Genomic DNA, 19,593 nt, shown 5'->3' with positions numbered 1-19,593 from the left:
AGAAAACACAAACCAGAACACCAAGGAACCACCATTTCTGGCCTGCCCTCTCCCTGCGCTGTGCTGCCTCACTATGAATACACAGAGATGGGTAGTATTTATTTATTTATGTTACATGTATTTGGGGCGGCAGGGTAGCCTAGTGGTTAGAGTGTTGGGCTAGACCCCGAAAGGTTGCAAGTTCAAATCCCGGAGCCGACAAGGTACAAATCTGTCGTTCTGCCCCTGAACAGGCAGTTAACCCACTGTTCCTAGGCCGTCATTGAAAATAAGAATTTGTTCTTAACTGACTTGCCTAGTTAAATAAAGGTAATATAAAAATAAAAAATGGAAATGCACAATTAAGTATTTTGTCATTTGAATTACACTGGGCCGAACTATACCAATGTAATTGTTTTCAAAATACGAAAAACTTTTCTTTATCATTTTTTTTATAGCGGTTCACATTTTGTGCCCCCCCCCTTTACCCTGCATCGGTATCAGAAGTCTGATGGCACTATGGTGTGATAAGAACACCTGCTAAATGAACTAAATATACACTGAGTGTACAAAACATTAAGAACACCTGCTCTATCCATGACCTAGACTAACAAGGTGAATCCAGGTGAAAGCTATTATCCCTTATTGACGTCCACTTCAATAAAATTCACTTCAATCGGAGTAGATGAAGGGGAGGAGACAGGTTAAATAATTATTTTTAAGCCTTGAGACAATTGAGACATGGATTGTGTGCCATTCAAAACGTGAATGGGCAAGACAAAATATTTAAGTGCTTTTGAACGGGATATGGTAGTAGCTGTCAGGTGTGAGTGTGTCAAGAACTGTAACGCTGCTGGATTTTTCATGCTCAAGAGTTTCCCGTTTGTATCAAGAATGGTCCACCACCCAAAGAACATTCAGCCAACTTGACACAACTATGGGAAGCATTGGAGTCAATATGGGCCAGCAACCTTTTGAAATGCTTTCCTCACCTTGTAGAGTCCATGCCCTGACACATTGAGGCTGTTCTGCAGACAAAGGGGGCACAACTCAATATTAGGAATTTTTATGCCCTAAGCTCTAAGTTCCTCAGTGCAACACATCACTAAGGATCTATCATGGTCCAAACACACCAACACAGTTGGTGAAGAGGGCACGACAGGTGGCTGAAAATATTTGGCATGGGACATCAGATCCTCAAAAAGTTCTACAGCTGCACAATCGAGAGCATCTTGACTGACTGCATCACCGTTTGGTATGGCAACTGCTTGGCATCTGACCGCAAGTCACTACAGAGGGTAGTGCGTATCTCCCAGTGTATCACTGGGGTCGAGCTCCCTTCCATCCAGGAACTCAATACAGTTGTTCTTCCTTTAAAAGTGGCGGCGTACTGTAGCACAACTTGCAGGGTGCCGCAGAATTCTATGGCACGTTATTTAAGTGTCAGCCATTGTTGCCAGAATGACACAATTTACCACAATATGCCACCATCTACCACAAAATGGTAGCGGCATAAGTTCAAAACTTTTAAAGGAAGAACCACTGTACCAGGCGGTGTCAGAAGAAGGCCCAAAGTCTCCAGTCACCCAAGCCACAGACTGTTCTCTCTGCTCCCGCACGGCAAGCAATGCACCAGGTCTAGGTCCAAAAGGCTTCTTAACAGCTTCTACCCCCAAGAAATAAGACTCTTGAACAGCTAATCAAAGGGCTACCCAGACCCCTCTTTTACACTGCTGCTACTCTCTGTTATTATCTATGCATAGTCATTTTAACTCGACCTACATGTACATATTACCTCAATTACCTCGACTAACCGGTGCCCCTGCACATTGACTCTGTACCGGTACCCCCTGTATATAGCCTCGCTATTGTTATTTTACTGCTGCTTTTAAATTATTCGTTACTTTTATTTGACATTTTTACTTAACACTTTTTTTCTTAAAACTTCTTAAAGCATTGTTGGTTAAGGGCTTGTAAGTAAGCATTTCACTGTAAGATCTACACCTGTTGTATTCGGTGTATGTGACAAATACAATTTGATTCGATTTCTATCTTATCTTTTACTCTGCATTGTTGGAAATGGACTCTCGATGCAAACTTAACTTCTCACCAGCCCTGCAAAAACACTGCAGCATGAACTACTGAACGAGTGTGAGAACATTGATGCTGTCCAGGCTAGCTGCTTCAATAAACAGACTTTAATATACAACTCTGCCCTTTCACAGACCCTAAACACACTTCTTCCATTAGTTGCAATGGGCTCATTTCATATTGCCAGATACACCAACATCGACAGAAAACGGTAGCAAAGAAGAAAAGGAGTGTGCAATTTTCCAGGTGGTCTGCCCTTCAAGAGTTTGTCATTGATTTGACAATTTACTTTGTATAGCATTGCATCTGCAACAGTGCAACAGAGATGAAATAAACGATGAAAGGAAGTTTATGACAGTGGACAGTCATGTAACATACATGTATTCCTTCTCTCTCAAATTCAACAGAAAGTGCAGAACACACAGCACCTCTCGCTCCCTCTCTCTCTCTCTGCATTCATTGGCTGTCATCTCCCCAGAGCTGATTGACTTCCTGCCTCCACTTTGGAAAACAGAAAAGTTACCCCGATTACAACCGTTTCCTTCCTTCCTCCATCCCTCACAGTGCTGCTGGCTCAGATGGATACATGATTTTCTCAGGCCCTACACCCACAGTCACATCCATGTGCATCATACAGTGGGGAAAGGGTGCTGGGAGAGCAATCTGGCTCAATCTAGAAACTGTTTTCCCTTGAGAGACGCTTATGGTTACATGGGTTTGAGTGGGATTTCAAAACGAATGATGTGTGAAAAGACTTCAAATATATGTTGTGTGTGTTGACAGTGTTAAGCAGCATATAAACGCCCAGAGTTTTAACAGAACATCTGGGGGCATATTGATGTTGTGAACTCTCATGCTGACCTCTGTGATACTGAACAAGATCAACAGGTGTTTAAAAACATAATACTCCAAAAGCTTACACATGTTCATGACCTTGAGCGGCACATATTTTCAGCATTTGGAGTTAATCATTAAAGCGTCAGTCAGCGGTAGAAACAATAAGGAACTAGAAACAGAGCTGCCATGTCTATCAACATCATCTTGATTTGATTTGACAATAACAAAGCGCGGTTCCCCACCTCTAGTTCGGTAAAAAGTTAAGGGATGGCGCTGGGAAAATGTAACCTCTCTCAAATTCATAGACATAGCTATGGACTCAACGAATGACAATCCATGATATCAAAATGATCGTTTTAACCATGTTTGTCTACCTTTTCTTTGTTTACAAATGTTGAAAACACGCTTATATTTTGGGTTCCGATGTGGTATGACAGTTGAACTAAGCACATGAAGCACTAGAATCATTGCGTACATATCATGCATTTATAAGTCAAAAATGGATGTAGTGACTGCTGATTGCGCCTTTTAACATTTAAAAGACTTCATCATATAAGAACTCTACATCTAATCTAATCTAGCTCAAATCACCCCACTACGAGCTGAACTTAATTGGTGACGTCTGGGGCTATTGTCAAATAGATAGACACTATTTCAAAATGTCAGGTGTGTTAGGTTACCTAATAAATTATCAGAAAAGTTGCATGGTATTGTGTTGTTAAAAACTGGTCACGCACATTCGTTTTTCAACATAAACTCAACATACAAAACCTGCCATTATCGTGAAAATAGGCTGTCAAGATCTGCCATTATGTTTTTGCCAAATCTAGCCCCTTGACATTGTATCCAATGTTCATCACTTATTATTGCACCGTTACAATGCATCACCAAAGCAACCGGTGGCAGTGGTGCATTCTGAAACAGCCATGAAAAACAGTGACAGTAGAATTATTGAAACATTGACATGCAAATCTTACCGATTTTCCTTTGAGTTCGTTGGTATTTGTCTCGATGGAACGGAATTGTCGCTTGTTTGAGATGATTAATAAATAAATAGCTATTTGTTTTTCTTCGGTGAAAGTGAAATTGTTGGTCTTGGAAAAAGATGGCTGCTCCTCGGCTGGAGTCGATGATGTAATCTGAATTTAACCCTTTGATGTGTTCAATGGATAGGGTTTAATCCCTGCTCCGTCTCATTCAGAATTCACTATAGCCTTCATAATTGTTTTAAAATCACTGCATCATTTGTAAATGTTTGATATACAGTCATGTCCTTAATTATTGGAACCCTTGATAAAGATGAGCAAAAAATACTGTATAAAATAAATAATACAAATACTGAGCGATATTGTATGCTCCAAAAAATTGGGAAATAAAAAAAAGTACTAATACAATTGTACAGAAAAAGTGATTTTGTTAAGCAAGTATTAAAAACAATCTAAAAATATCTACATTTTTTGCACCCCTGGTTTCATTAAGTAGAAAATAATCCCATACCTCCTTTAAAATATGGTGGTGGATATTTGATGTTATGGGGTTATTTTGCTTCCACTGGTACATGCTGGGGCCATGTTTAGGTCATCGGCATCATGAACTTTACCCAGTACCAGGATGTTTTTAGTTAAAGACCTGGTTGCCTATCTTCCAGCAACACAGTAAGCCCAAGCGCACATCACATTCCACAAATAAATGGTTAATTGGCACAAATTCAACATTTTGCAATGCCCATCTCAGTCTCCAGACTTGAACCCCATTGAAAACCTATAGTTTGAATTGAAGAGGGCAATCCATAAGAGCAGATGAAGGATATCAAGGATCTGGGAAGATTCTGTATGGAGGAATCGTCTAAGATCCCTCTCAATGTCACGTCCTGACCTTAGAGAGCCTTTTTATTTGTCTATTTTGGTTAGGTCGGGGTGTGATTTGGGTGGGCATTCTATTTATTTGTTGGCAGGGTATGGTTCCCAATCAGAGGCAGCTGTCTATTATTTTTTGGGTGATCATCAAATAAAGAAAGATCTACGCTTACCACGCTGCACTTTGGTCTACTCATTCCAACAACGGTCGGGACACTCAATGTGTTTTCCAATCTCATAAAACATTTTAGAAAAAAGGCTCATTGCCGCTATCCTCACAAGGTGAGCTATTGAAAGATATTGAAAACAGGGGGTGCCAATTATTTTGACCCCATCTTTGAGATTTATAAAAACTATTTGTGAAATGTATTGTGATACTATCATGAGCAGTGTCCGGGTTTCTTACTTTTTCTCATCTTATTCAACTGTTACCATGCACCTGCAAAAAAAGATAGCTCAGATGTGCGAGTGCCTTTTGAGCAATTGTATTAGTATGATTAATATAATTTCCCATTTTTTTTAGCATACAATATATCTCAGTATTTGTCAGTGGTGTAAAGTACTTAAGTAGTACTTTCAAGTATTTTTACTTAAGTCGTTTTTTCGGGTATCTGTACTTTACTTTATTATTTATATTTTAGTCAACTTTGACTATTACTTCACTATGTTCTGAAAGAAAAGTATGTACTTTTACTCCATACATTTTCCCTGACATCCAAAACTCTTCATTACGTTTTGAAATGCTTAGCAGGACAATAAAATGGTCTAATTCACACACTTATCAAAAGTTATCCCTGCCGCCCCTGATCTGGTGGACTCACTAAACACATGCTTCGTTTGTAAATTATGTCTGAGTGTTGGAGGGTGCCCCTGGCTATCTGTAAATAACTAAAAACAAGAACTGCATGCCGTCTGGTTTCCTTAATTAAGGAATTTAAAGTTATTTATACTTTTACTTTTACTTTTGATACTTAAGTACATTTTATTAATTACATTTACATTTGATACTGAAGTATATTTAAAACCAAATACTTTTAGACTTTTACTCAATAAGTATTTTACTAGGTGACTCACTTTTACTTGAGACTTGAGACAGAGCAAACTGGCTTTAACCAGAATAGAAAGAGGAGTGGGTGGCTCCGGTGCACAACTGAGAAAGAGGACAAGTACATTAGAGTGTCTTGTCCTCAACTGGCAACTTCATTAAATAGTACCCGCAAAACACCAGCCTCAACTTCAACAGTGAAGAGGCGACTCCGGGATGCTGGCCTTCTAGTCGGAGTTCCTCTGTCCAGTGTCTTGTGCCCTTCTTAATCTTTTCTTTTAATTGGCCAGTCTGAGATAAGGCTTTTTCTTTGCAACTCTGCCTAGAAGTACAGCATCCCGGAGCATCCCATCTCAAACTAGAGACTCTAATGTATTTGTAGTCTTGCTGAGTTGTGCACCGGGGTCTCCCACTCTTTCTATTCTGGTTAGAGCCAGTTTGAGCTGTTCTGTGAAGGGAGTAGTACACAGTGTTGTACAAGATCTTCAGATTCTTGGCAATTTCTCACATGGAATAGCCTTCATTTCTCAGAACAAGAATAGACTGACGAGTTTCAGAAGAAAATGTTTTTGTTTCTGGCCATTTTGAGCCTGTAATCAAACCCACAAATGCTGATGCTCCAGATACTCAACTAGTCTAAAGAAGGGCAGTTTTATTGCTTCTTTAATCAGAACAACAGTTTTCAGCTGTGCTAACATAATTGCAAAACGGTTTTCTAATGATCAATTATCCTTTTAAAATGAACTTGGATTAGCTAACACAACATGTCATTGGAACACAGATGGTTGCTGATAATGGGCCTATGTAGATATCCCATTAAAAATAGCAGTTTCCAGCTACAATAGTCATTTACAACATTAACAATGTCCACACCCTAATCAATTCGGTATTATTATAATGGGGAAAAATGCGCTTTCTTTAAAAAATAAGGACATTTGGGGTGGCAGCATAGCCTAGTGGTTAGAGCATTGGACTAGTAACTGAAAGGTTGCAAGATCAATTCCCCAGCTGACAAGGTACAAATCTGTCGTTCTGCCCCTGAACAAGGCAGTTAACACACTGTTCCTAGGCTGTCATTGAAAATAAGAATTAGTTCTTAATTGACTTGCCTAGTGAAAAAAAATTCTGAGTGACTCCAAACTTTTGACCTGAACGGTAGTGTATGTGAATTGATATCAGAACACGTGAATGTGTGAACAGACAATGAATTTGACAGGTTTATCAGTTTTTAATTGAGAGGTTTCCAGTTTGGCACAGCATTTATCTTATGTGCAATGTAATTCTTATAAAACACTAATCAATAGCTCCCAATAATTAATTGTATGAAAACAACTATTTTTGATCAAATAACTAGAATAAATCAGTATTTGATCCACTATTTATTGATGACAATATTGTTGCATCACTTATTTCAGACCATTGACGCCCTACTCAGAAGTTTAGAGGCCATCAAAAACTAAAATGTTCTTTATACTATACTGCCATCTAGTGTGAGTTGCCAGGTTGCTCATGAAAAAATACTCCTGGAATATTTATTTGACCTATTTAACTAGGGTAGTCAGTTAAGCACAAATTCTTATTTTCAATGACGGCCTTAGAACACTGGACTGCATTGTTCAGGGGCAGATATCAGATTTTTACCTTGTCAGCTCGGGGATTCAATCTTGCAACCTTTCAGTAACAAATCCAACACTCCAACCACTAGGCTACTTGCCACCCCATGAACATAGCATAGTGCCCAGAGCATGATGGGGAAAGAACTGTATGTATGACACACCGTGTCATGAATTTGGTACCTTAAGACTGTGCCAGTTCACTGTGCTAAAGCCCAGGCATAAGGTGGAGCTAATACAAAAGGTCAACTTGAGGTTTGTTCAACGAACCATCACCTCTACATAGAACATGACTTTGAATATACACTACCGTTCAAAAGTTTGGGGTCACTTAGAAATGTCCCTGTTTTTAAAGAAAAGCTCCTTTTTTTTGTCCATTAAAATGAGATCAAATTGATCAGAAATACAGTGCAGACATTGTTCATGTTGTTAATGACTATTGTAGCTGGAAACGGATGATTTCTTATGGAATATCTACATAGGTGAACAGAGACACATTATCAGCAACCATCACTCCTGTGTTCCACTGGCACGTTGTGTTAGCTTATCCAAGTTTATAATTTTAAAAGGCTAATTGATCATTAGAAACCTTTTTGCAATTATGTTAGCACTTGAAAACTGTTGTTCTGATTAAAGAAGCAATAAACTGGCCTTTGTTAGACTAGTTGAGTATCTGGAGCATCAGCATTTGTGGATTCGATTACAGGCTCAAAATGGCCAGAAACAAAGATCTTTATTCTGAAACTCGTCATTCCATTCTTGTTCTGAGAAATGAAGGCTGAGAGAGAAATTGCCAAGAAACTGAAAATCTTGTACAATGCTGTGTACTACTCCCTTCACAGAACAGCTCAAACTGGCTCTAACCAGACTAGAAAGAGGAGTGGGAGGCCCCGGTGCACAACTGTGCATGAGGACAAGTACATTAGAGTGTCTAGTATGAAAAACAGACGCCTCACAAGATAAACTTGGATTAGCTAACTCAACGTGCCATTGGAACACAGGAGTGATGGTTGCTGATAATGGGTCTCTGTTCGCCTATGTAGATATTCCATAAAAAATCAGCCGTTTCCAGCTACAATAGTCATTTACAACATGACCAATGTCTACACTGTATTTCTGATCAATTTGATGTTATTTTAATGGACCAAAAGTGTGCTTTTCTTACAAAAACAAGGACATTTCCAAGTGACCCCAAACTTTTGAGCGGTAGTGTATATTTCTAGAGCAATCAAAGATGAGATTCCACTCACTATAAACCATTTAATTCCAATGACAAATGTAAAAGACATAGTGCTTGTAGATTGCGTATAGTGTGGAGTCCATGTGCTGTTCATATTCATCTTGGAGAGATAGCGGTTGATTCTTTTCTCCTCACACATGAGAACACACATGATCGCATGCTGTAGTATGAGTCACGAGAGGAGTTGCTCACGTCTTCCCATGTCTTTGTTCCCTTGCCACTGCTATTCCTATGCTACTGCTGGAACCTGGCTGACACGTGTCCTGCAAAGCAAAGCCCAGACTTTTGTCAATGTGGTGTGAGTCTTAATCATCGGCCCCAAGAATAGCAAGAGCCAATGGGGGGGGGGCTGCCCCTCACTGAGGGACCAAATGCCAACCCTATCTCTAGTAGGAGGAGTGGTTGGTTATGTGTGAAGTGACTCATCTCTGTGTCCTGTATTTTCCAGCCCTGCAGCCTTTCATTCCCTCGCTGATACAGATGGCGAGAGAGAAACTGGGAGGCGAAGGAGGAACCATAGAGGGGGACTGTGTGTGACACTACAGGAGCCTAGAAGGTGTAGGGACCGTCATCAGAGCCCTGGTGGGTGGACAAGTGGAGCCTGCTGTTATAAAGAATACACTTGGTGTTTTAACAGTAGCTAACATAGGATGGAGACATCATTTAGTTGATTTAAACCCAGACAGTAATGTGTCACTATGTATTTGTTTTGTGCTCGCTGGTGGTGCATGAGATGTAATGCAGGACATTTTTCTAGAAATGATTTACGGAATCAGAAGAAAACAACATATTGTCATTTTGGGATTTATTCTCACTAAGTCACAAGGGGGCAGTATAGTATTCCTAAAGAGATGACTATGGATTTATTTGACTTCTACATTTTTTATCTGGGACACTGCAAAGTTTTGTTGTTGTGGCATTAAGTCACCTGAACAGAATGATTACTTAAAAATGCCTTTTCAATTTACATCGTTTGTTCTCTCTGTCTTAAAAATTCTGCCATTTATAAGGAGAGAGAGGAGTGAGTGGTTATGATTATGGTCTGTGCTATTATTCTTTGCTATTATTCCAACACAGTCTTTTTTTTCGGTCAACAGTAGCCTACATAATACATCCCCAGCTCTGACTCAGTGTCACTCCTACAATCAAGATGAAGTTTCACAAAGCTGGGATGTCACCTTCCTAGAGTACACACAGTGTCGCAGGCTGCAGCTGAACCCCTGACGCCATCCCTGCCCCCAGAAACTGTTGCCATAACAGACAGTCACACCTCAGTGCCCAGCAAAGTGACTCAAAGGCAACTAAGTCCTCAGCACACAAGCCACAGGGCTCACGGATGATGTTTTCTGTTGTGTGGAAATGTGTCGTGACTCGTAGCAGAAATGCCCATGACTACATTACTTGCATTCATAAGTCGAAAAGGCATTCCAAACTCCTGTTTAATTCATGAGTCGAAAAAGGCATCCCAAACTCATGTTTAATTCATGAGTCGATAAAGGCATCCCAAACACGTGTTTATTAGCATGGTAAAGAGGTCTAATGCTTTCAGGAAGGACATCAACTACTGTACAGTAAGAATCTCTGGTAACAAAACTCCTGTAAAATAGCTATTGGCAGATGCGAAACACTGATCCATGTCTGTTTCGATACTGTCTCCTATCAATATATGGTAACAGTATTCAGTCGAGGTAGAAAAGAGGAAGAGGAAACTGACATATTCTGAGGCTTCGTCAAATACTGGGGTTGCAAGCCAAGTCGAAACATCTGAAATGCATTTCAATTAAGTTGAATAATAATCAATACATTAGGAAAAGGTCTCAACAAATGAAGGAAACTAATGGAGAAAACGCAAAAGCCCTAGTTACCATGATTGTATTAATGTCCACTGTGATTGTGATGAACAACGCAATTTCAGATCAATTAACAGAAAATAGCAATCTAGTTACTAGTAAGTGACTCAACAAGTGTATTCAAATCAAATGTCAAACCCACTGTGGAGGAATTGTAGAGGTGCAGGAGTAGAGGCTGAATACTAAGGCTTTCTTCAGTGAAAATGTAATGAAATAATGGTCAAACGAACCTCAAAATCTCCTTGGTTTTCTAAGGTGTTTACCTAGTAGGTTGAAAGATTCCGCAGAGTGCAGATCACTTTAGAATAGAATATATAGAATAAAACAAGATGTTCTCTCCGTTCGGTTTTATTTGGTTGGTGTATGTGTTTAACAACATCTCACAGTCTTCTCGTGATCTCAATTAAAGCCTGGACCAGAACAGCGGAGAATATTCTACAATGTACTGTAATTACAATGTAATTACTTATGTTAAAGTTAGGCGGTACGAATGGAGGGTTTGCGGCAGGGTTGGCTACTGTTCAATGGATGCTGCTGTGGCAGACTCAGTAGTACCTGTGGCTGGACATTCAGTTGACTATTTATCATCACTTCAGTATCAGACTAATTTGTTAATGGCAGTTAATTGGGTGGATATTAAATTATCTGGGCTAATGGCAGTATAGGGGTTATTTGAATGATTCCAAGGCAATTATACATGCCATTTACAATTTGGCCCAACTTGAAAAGCTATACTTTGTCGGCATACACTGAGTGCACAAAACATTAAGGACACCTGCTCTTTCCATGACAGACTGACCAGTTGAATCCAGCTGAAAGCTATGATCCCTTATTGATATCACTTGTTAAATCCACTTCAATCAGTGTAGATGAAGGGGAGGAGACAGGTTAAATAATGATTTTCAAGCCTTGAGACAATTGAGACATGGATTGTGTATGTGTGCCATTCAGAGGGTGAACGGGCAAGACAAAATATTGAAGTGCCTTTGAACAAGGTATGGTACTGAAGTAGGTGCCAGGAGCGTGAGTGTGTCAAGAACTGTTGGGTTTTTCACTCTCAACAGTTTCCTGTGTGTATCAAGAATGGTCCACCACCCAAAGGACATCCAGTCAACTTGACACAACTGTGGCAAGCATAGGAGTCAACATCCCTGTGGAACGTTTTCGACACCTTGTAGGTTGCATGCCCCGATGAATTGAGGTTGTTCTGAGGGCAAAATGAGGGGAGGGGGGAGGTGTCCTCAATGTTTTGTACACTCAGTGTATAGGCCAGTAAGATCAATTGTTGCATTCAAACTTTGCAATCAAATATCTACACAGAAAATAACATCCCAACAAAAGACTACTTTTAGCCATAATTCTGATGTTGTTGCAGCCAAAACAAGGTTGTCAGATTCAATTCAGCCCAACCAAATGGCTTGAGCAATAAAACCTGGAAAACATTGTGCACAGGAAAAACAACAGCAGAGATATATGACTTGGGGAAAGTAAATTTGCAGAGAGAAAGTAAATAGGAGCAAAATAAATAGACATCCTTGCTGTGGTGAAAAACTGCCATGACAGACGCTAAGGTAAAAAAAGAGCTACATTTGTTGGAAACTTAAATAGGGAGGTATGTCAGCCTTGAGAAAGATGGGAGATGTTTGAGCAGCCTGTCAGACGGTGACAGAAGCTGTGCTTTGAAATGCAGTGGTAGTGTCACCAGCTCATTAAATGAATCTAACATATCCAACAAGATGAAATGTATGCATGTTTTATGGAAGCAAAATTTGAAAAGGAGAGTAAACTTTTGTTTGATGATCCCTGACAAAAAAGAAAAAACTGAAGTCGCAACTTGACTTGAAACAGGGGAGGCACTTAGAAAAAGCACATGGACTCAAAGCCAAAGCCAAAACCAAACAGTTTGGTTTCCAACTGCAGGGAGGAATCACAGATAGGGACATTGTCAAATTGACGATTCAGGAGGTCTATGCCATACACCCACAGTCATCCAGCTCATACTGACTGTACACAGATATCTGACTTCAGTATGCACCTATTCATGCATGCAAGCTATTCCGAGGCAGTTGTGCAAGAAAAAAAAGGCCAACTCTAGCCCTGGTTTCACTTGGAAGAATAAGCCAGCCTTCTACCTTCTGTGTCTCAGTCGGCTGCCAGGCTGCCAAATTCTGACAGAGTACAGGCTTTGTAGGGAAACGTTTTGCTCCATTAAAATGTGTGGGCCGTAAATAGATGGCCTGATCGAAGAGTTTGTGTTTCGTGTTACAGTGCACTGGAGACCCAAGCCCCTGCAATACAGCAGCCACAGCCTTCACTGATGTCCTCATTAGCAGAATGGGTCTAAACTCATCCCAGATAACATGAGATGGGATTCCTGTAGGACGCTTATCAGGGTCACATTATCATGTAGTACTGTATGTGTTTATCACTAGTTATGTAGGCTGCTATAGAGGGTATCACTGAGGACCTGAAATTAACTTTGTGGGGTAATCCAACAAAGTGTATTCAATGTTGCAGATATTGTGCCAGTGTAGTGGACATGAGTCGGTATGGTCACGTGATGACGTAGCCCAACCCTCGATCTTCAAAACCAGTGTCTGCCCTCAGCCTTAAGAGGGAATTTCCTCTTGGTCTAATACGTTGGTTGATCCTGTGGGAGACTCGGGTTCATACCTCATATCCCGCATGTTATACCGGTTAGACCTTTTTCCAACCATATGTTAAACATATTTCATCTGTACTTAATGCAAACTGAATTTTCTGCATTGGCATGGTGTTTTGGGAGAGTTATAAAGCAGTGGCATTTCTTCTTTCATCAGAGCATATGAGCTGCTTGGAAAACCGAAACCATGGTTTACAGTGAATCCTCCAATTATATCAGGCCTGGTCTTTGGTTTTCTTGTCTGATATGCTATATATGCCTAGTGAGAAACATGAGCACAGTACATTCCACATACACATTCATTTTCCTACTGGGTGGAAAATGTGGTTCTAACAGGGTTTGAATACAGAAATGAATATTGTCTCAAAACTAGCTTGGACAGAGATGAAGTATTTCTCCTTGGTCGTAGCGTATAAAGGGATCTGGGTGTGGGCCTCAGTACCAATGTCTTTGTCTGTGTCTCAACTAATGGTCTGACAGGTCTTGGTGGTTTCTCAATAAATTACTGAAAAACGATCTATTGTCAGAGTTCTGTGGCTCAGAAGGAGTGACAGAGCACACTGCATTTGAAGGAATTTCTATTCAGTGTCTCTTTCGGGCTGACGTTCTCTTTCCCCTTCAGGTATTCACAAAGCAATGTGCCAGTAAATTTCTAGAGCGTAGCCTTGCTTTCTGGGGCCAGAAAATCGAAAACAAAAACCAGCAGCAATATGCCTGGCAGAGCTCACCAGTCCACCACACCTGGGAGCAGTGTAGAGGATGGTCATTCACATGTCGTTGTCACAGTGAGTCACATTTGACTGGGAAGCCTTTCAAGGTTTGCAACAGCACAGGTCTGTGTAGTATCTCCACTTTGTCAGGTGCACAGAGTTCTTCCCCTCAGCACTGCTAATGCTCTCAGCACTAATGGTGATCTCTCTCTATCTCTCTCTCTCTCTCTCTCTCTCTCTCTCTCTCTCTCTCTCTCTCTCTCTCTCCCTCCCTACTCAACATGGTCTATCAGACATAATGTTATGCAAATGCACTGCCAACAAAGAGATTGTCTTTTTTTTTCAAGAGGTAAATTGTGATTGACGGCTAAAATAAGCACCTGCAGCTGTCTTTCTGGTAAAAGGAAAAAGCCTATCGACAGGGAAACAAACGCTGGGTAAATCAGCAAATGGCAAAAGGGGCTTCTTACAGGGAAGATGTCTCGGGGATGTAAGGGATTGGAGCTTAAATATTTATTTAGAAAGACCTGCTCCAGTTTCTCAGCTGTAACTTTCAAAGCTTTTGAGAAAAGCTATGTTTTAATCAGATGACTTCCCCCCTGACTGTATTATAAACCAACTCCAACTCTGTAGAGCATTAGCGACATCGAGTACATCACAGCAGTTTTTCCCTTTCATTCATTTCCAACATTTTTGGTGATGTTTGATGATTCTCTGTCATCAATGAATGAGCTGCTCATTTCAGGCCTAAAATCCCTGTAGGTCTGGCGCAATAAAGAGCCAGCTGATTTCGGCATTTTGCAATAAACCCTTCAGTCTCTTTATTTCTGAACAATAGATTCTATCATTATTTGCTCTGAAACAGTCACTTCCGAAGGCCTGATCAGACTTCCAGCTGTTGAGAGGGACTGGCTGTCTACCCATCATACTCTTACAAAACCACCCATTTTCCCTTCACTACAGGGTGTGCGGGTAGGTGAGGGAAAGTTGCAGAAGTATTTGTTTGGCTGAACTTCAGGATTCCACTGGGGAGAGAGAAAGAGGACGAGGAGGATAGAGAGAGGTGAAACAAAAGAGGCAGACTGGATGCACTGCAGCCACACCACTTAAAAAAAACTGGAGAGTCAAGACATGTTTCTGTTTACTCCCAACAGACAAACAGGGGGTTCATTAGCTCCTCCAAAGCTTCACACTGTTAGGGTAGAAGTGAACTCTCATCCTGGTCCGAATGAGTCTGATGGTCCACCAGAGACTCATCTGCTCTGTGGCTCTTTGAAGCAGACCGACCTGTAGCATGTCAGGCTCCTTGCATCCCTGTTGTTCTGCCGTACGGTGCACATATTAGGACATTCTAAATAAGACATCCAATGATGTAGCATGTATTTGTTGTCAGTTGTCTGATGTAGCTCCTAACATGTTCACCATGTTCACCAGGGAGGTTGTGTGCTGCATGGGCCCCAGATGACTATCTGAATGGCTTCTGCTGAGTGTCTGCTGCTGCGCATCATTGCCCCACAGCTCTCTCCACGGCAAAAACTGACCTTGATGTCACCAAGATTAGTAAGTGTAGCAATTTATAGGGCTTTTGTCGACCTTGTTTTGGCCACTTTTACGTCAAAACACAGGAGTTGATTGATGGAATATGATTTACTGTATGTCGTTGTTTGTATGTGTTTGTTTTTTATTGCTTTACCGCCTAGTTTCCCCCCCATAAAATTATCTGCATATCAAATGTACTGTATGTCTGTGCAGTGGCTTGTATTCACAGGTTCCCCAATAAAAATTACCAATTAAAAAAAGAAATGAACACATAAAAGAATTTGTCTCGTGTTTCATAATTTTCCTTAGATTCGCAAGAGGCTGATGTATCTCACCGGAGAAAGCATCCAAGCAAGCGAAACAGCGCCCCTCTGTCTCTGTATGTGCAGCCCATCTATTTGATGCTGTCTGGTCAAAAATAGTATGATATTTTTGCAGCCCGTAGCATTGAATGCAAGGGAAGCCAGCAAGCATTTGGCCTCCCTTGATATATATATACATATATTTTTTATTTTTTTTATAGCCAATCAGCGTTGAGCTAAACTGAGTGAGCTCAACTGTGTGTGGTCCTAGTGCACCAAAAAAAAAGTGTAATGGGAAGCCAGTTTGGATTTGGGGTATCCAGCCAGGACGGGTTGTGCAGGCTCGTTGCTCGAGACCTCCAGTGCGCCTCCACGGCCCAGTGCATCCAGTGTCTCGGCCAAGGAAGAGGCCACCTGTATGTCTCCCCAGCCTGGTGAGTCCTGTGCCTGCTCCTAGAACCAAGTCACCCTCCTGTCCGGAACTGCCAGAGCCGCCGTCTGTCCGGAGCTGCCAGAGCCGCCCGTCAGTCCAGAGGTGCCAGAGTTGCCCTTCACTCCAGCACCACAAGAGTCGCCCTTCACTCCCTCCTATACGGGGCCCGCGGTGGCGAGGGTCGCCACTCCAGAGGCACCACCTAAGTGGGCAAAGACTAAGGTGGAGTGGGGTCCTGCACCAGAGCCGCCACTGCGGTGAAATGCCCACCCAGACCCTCCCCTTTTGCGGCCGGAGTCCGCACCCTTGGGGGAGGGGTGGTGGGGGGGGGGGGGGGGGGGGGGGGGGGGGGTGTGCTGTCACGTCCTGACCTTAGTTTATTTTTTATGTCTCTATTTTGGTTTGGTCAGGGCGTGAGTTGGGGTGGGCATTCTATGTTTTGTTCTAGGTTTTGTACTTCTATGTCTTTGGCCTGGTATGGTTCCTAATCAGAGGCAGCTGTCAATCGTTGTCTCTGATTGAGGACCATACTTAGGTAGCCTGTTCCCACCTGTGTTTGTGGGTAGTTGCTTTCTGTTTTTGTGTCTGCACCAGACAGAACTGTTTCGGTTGTTCTCTTTGTTGTTTTTGTTAATCAGTGTTCAGTTCCATTGATAAAAGTATGAACAAGTACCACGCTGCACCTTGGTCCTCACCTTCTTCCACCAACAGCCGTTACATGAGGAGTCAGTGCCATGGACAGACACATGATATTTAGCTTACATTGGACTAAATTGTTTTTGGTATCTTAGTTGTCACTGTATTAGACAAAGCATAGGTGCTTTGATAATGTTAAAACGTTGAAGTTGAAATGGTGCTGCAATAGTACAGTCGTGGCCAAAAGTTTTGAGAATGATACAAATACAAATTTGAATAAAGTCTGCTGCCTCAGTTTGTATGATGGCAATTTGCATATACTCCAGAATGTTATTAATAGTGATAAGATGAATTGCAATGAATTGCAAAGTCCCTGTTTGCCATGCAAATGAACTGAATCCCCAAAAAACATTTCTGCTGCATTTCAGCCCTGCCACAAAAGGACCAGCTGACATCATGTCAGTGATTCTCTCGTTAACACAGGTGTGAGTGTTGACGAGATCAAGGCTGGAGATCACTCTGTCATGCTGATTGAGTTCGAATAACAGACTGGAAGCTTCAAAACGAGGGTGGTGCTTGGAATCATTGTTCTTCATCTGTCAACCATGGTTACTTGCAAGGAAACAAGTGCCGGCATCATTGCTTTGCACTAAAAGTGCTTCACAGGCAAGGATATTGCTGCCTGTAAGATTGCACCTAAATCAACCATTTATGGGATCATCAATAACTTCAAGGAGAGCGGTTCAATTTTTGAGAAGAAGGCTTCAGGGCGCCCAAGAAAGTCCAGCAAGCGCCAGGACCGTCTCCTAAAGTTGATTCAGCTGCGGGATTGGGGCACCACTAGTACAGAGCTTGCTCAGGAATGGCAGCAGGTAGGTGTGAGTGCATCTGCACGCACAGTGAGGCGAAGACTTTTGGAGGATGGCCTGGTGTCAAGAATGGCAGCAAAGAAGCCACTTCTCTCCAGGAAAAACATCAGGGACAGAGTGATATTCTGCAAAAGGTACAGGGATTGGATTGCTGAGGACTGGGGTAAAGTCTTTTTCTCTGATGAATCCCCTTTCCGATTGTTTGGGGCATCCGGAAAAAAGCTTGTCCGAAGAAGACAAGGTGAGCGCTACCATCAGTCTTGTGTCATGCCAAAAGTAAAGCATCCTGACACCGTTCATGTGTGGGGTTGCTTCTCAGCCAAGGGATTGGGCTCACTCACAATTTTGCCTAAGAACACAGCCATGAATAAAGAATGATACCAACACATCCTCCAAGAGCAACTTCTCCCAACCATCCAGGAACAGTTTGGTGACGAACAATGCCTTTTCCAGCATGATGGAGCACCTTGCCATAAGGCAAAAGTGATAACTAAGTGGCTCGGGGAACAAAACATCAATATTTTGTGTCCATGGCCAGGAAACTCCCCAGACCTTAATCCCATTGAGAACTTGTGGTCAATCCTCAAGAGGCGGGTGGACAAACAAAAAAAAACAAAATTCTGACAAACTCCAAGCATTGATTATGAAAGAATGGGCTGCCATCAGTCAGGATGTGGCCCAGAAGTTAATTGACAGCATGCCAGGGCGAATTGCAGAGGTCTTGAAAAAGAAGGGTCAACATTGCAAATATTGACTCTTCGCATCAACTTCATGTAATTGTCAATAAAAGCCTTTGACACTTATGAAATGCTTGTAATTATACTTCAGCATTCCATAGTAACATCTGACAAAAATATCTAAAGACACTGAAGCAGCAAACGTTGTGGAAATTAACATTTGTGTCATTCTCAAAACTTTTGGCCACGACTGTAGAGATAGCGCCAATTTCTTTTCGACTTGTGGTAACTCTCCGGCCTTTTGCCTCTTGGTAGGCCATCATTGTAAATAAGAATTTGTTCTTAATTGACTTGCCTAGTTCAAATAAGGTTAAATAAAATAAAATAACATTCTAAATCGATAGTGGTTTATTAGTCCGAATATGTCTGAAATATTAACTTGATTGACAATGCTGTAGGTCATGTAACTGTTTGTTATATCCAATATGCTTTGTGGACTCCGCCGGACAGATGTTGCTCTCCGGTTTTGTAATGAAACAAAGGCATGGTTGAATTTCTTCTGCCACTGTGTCTTGTTATTGTATCGGCCTTTAGGCCTACAGTATTTGTCACGGTGGCAAGGCATATGAACGAACAGGTTATAGAACAAACAACACAATTATCACAACACATCGGTTGTCATATGGCTTTTTCCCGTGGCTTGGCTTCCCCAGTGATTTTACCCACACACTACTACTGTGTCTGTGCACTGTATCCCTTGACTACTTTACAAAATAAAAACAAAATTATTCAATACTGTCAATATATTCAGTCTGTTTGTTTCAAGCCTTTATTCTGAGTTTGTCACGCCCTGACCTTAGAGATCCTTATTATTTTCTATGTTTGGTTAGGTCAGGGTGTGACTCGGTGAGAGAGTCTATGTTTTCTATTTCTTTGTTTTTTGCCAAGTGTGGTTCCCAATCAGAGCCAGCTGTTTATTGTTGTCTCTGATTGGGAATCATATATAAGTGGTCATTTTCTTTTGGGGTTTTGTTGGGTCTTGTTTTCTGTTAAGTGTCTGTTACCTGACAGAACTGTTTGCTTTCGTTTTTGCTTTGTTATTTTGTTTGAGTGTTTTTTGATAATAAAATCATGAACGCTTTCCACGCTGTGCTCTGGCTCTGGTCCACTCCTTTCGACGAGAGCCGTTACAGAGTTGCGACTATGTATTAGAGCAAGAAGGAAAGTAAGGGAATGGGGGATACCCAGTCAGTT

General features: G+C 41.4%; 1 protein-coding gene across 2 annotated transcripts in view; it reads right to left on the bottom strand.

Moving 5' to 3' along the window:
• LOC110485173 (myocardin-related transcription factor B) overlaps window positions 1-4,030 on the bottom strand; it is a 45,496-nt gene extending 41,466 nt beyond the window's left edge. For both annotated transcript variants that reach the window (XM_036941046.1, XM_036941048.1), the window contains exon 1: window positions 3,885-4,030. The gene's annotated coding sequence lies outside the window, so the exon portion shown is untranslated. The remainder of the gene's footprint in view (window positions 1-3,884) is intronic.
• Window positions 4,031-19,593: the final 15,563 nt, after the last annotated feature.

The sequence above is a fragment of the Oncorhynchus mykiss genome, chromosome 13, assembly GCF_013265735.2.
Source record: "Oncorhynchus mykiss isolate Arlee chromosome 13, USDA_OmykA_1.1, whole genome shotgun sequence".
Classification (NCBI taxonomy): Eukaryota; Metazoa; Chordata; class Actinopteri; order Salmoniformes; family Salmonidae; genus Oncorhynchus; species Oncorhynchus mykiss.
Note: the sequence above shows the minus strand (reverse complement) of the source record. Positions and strands in the feature narration are given on the sequence as shown.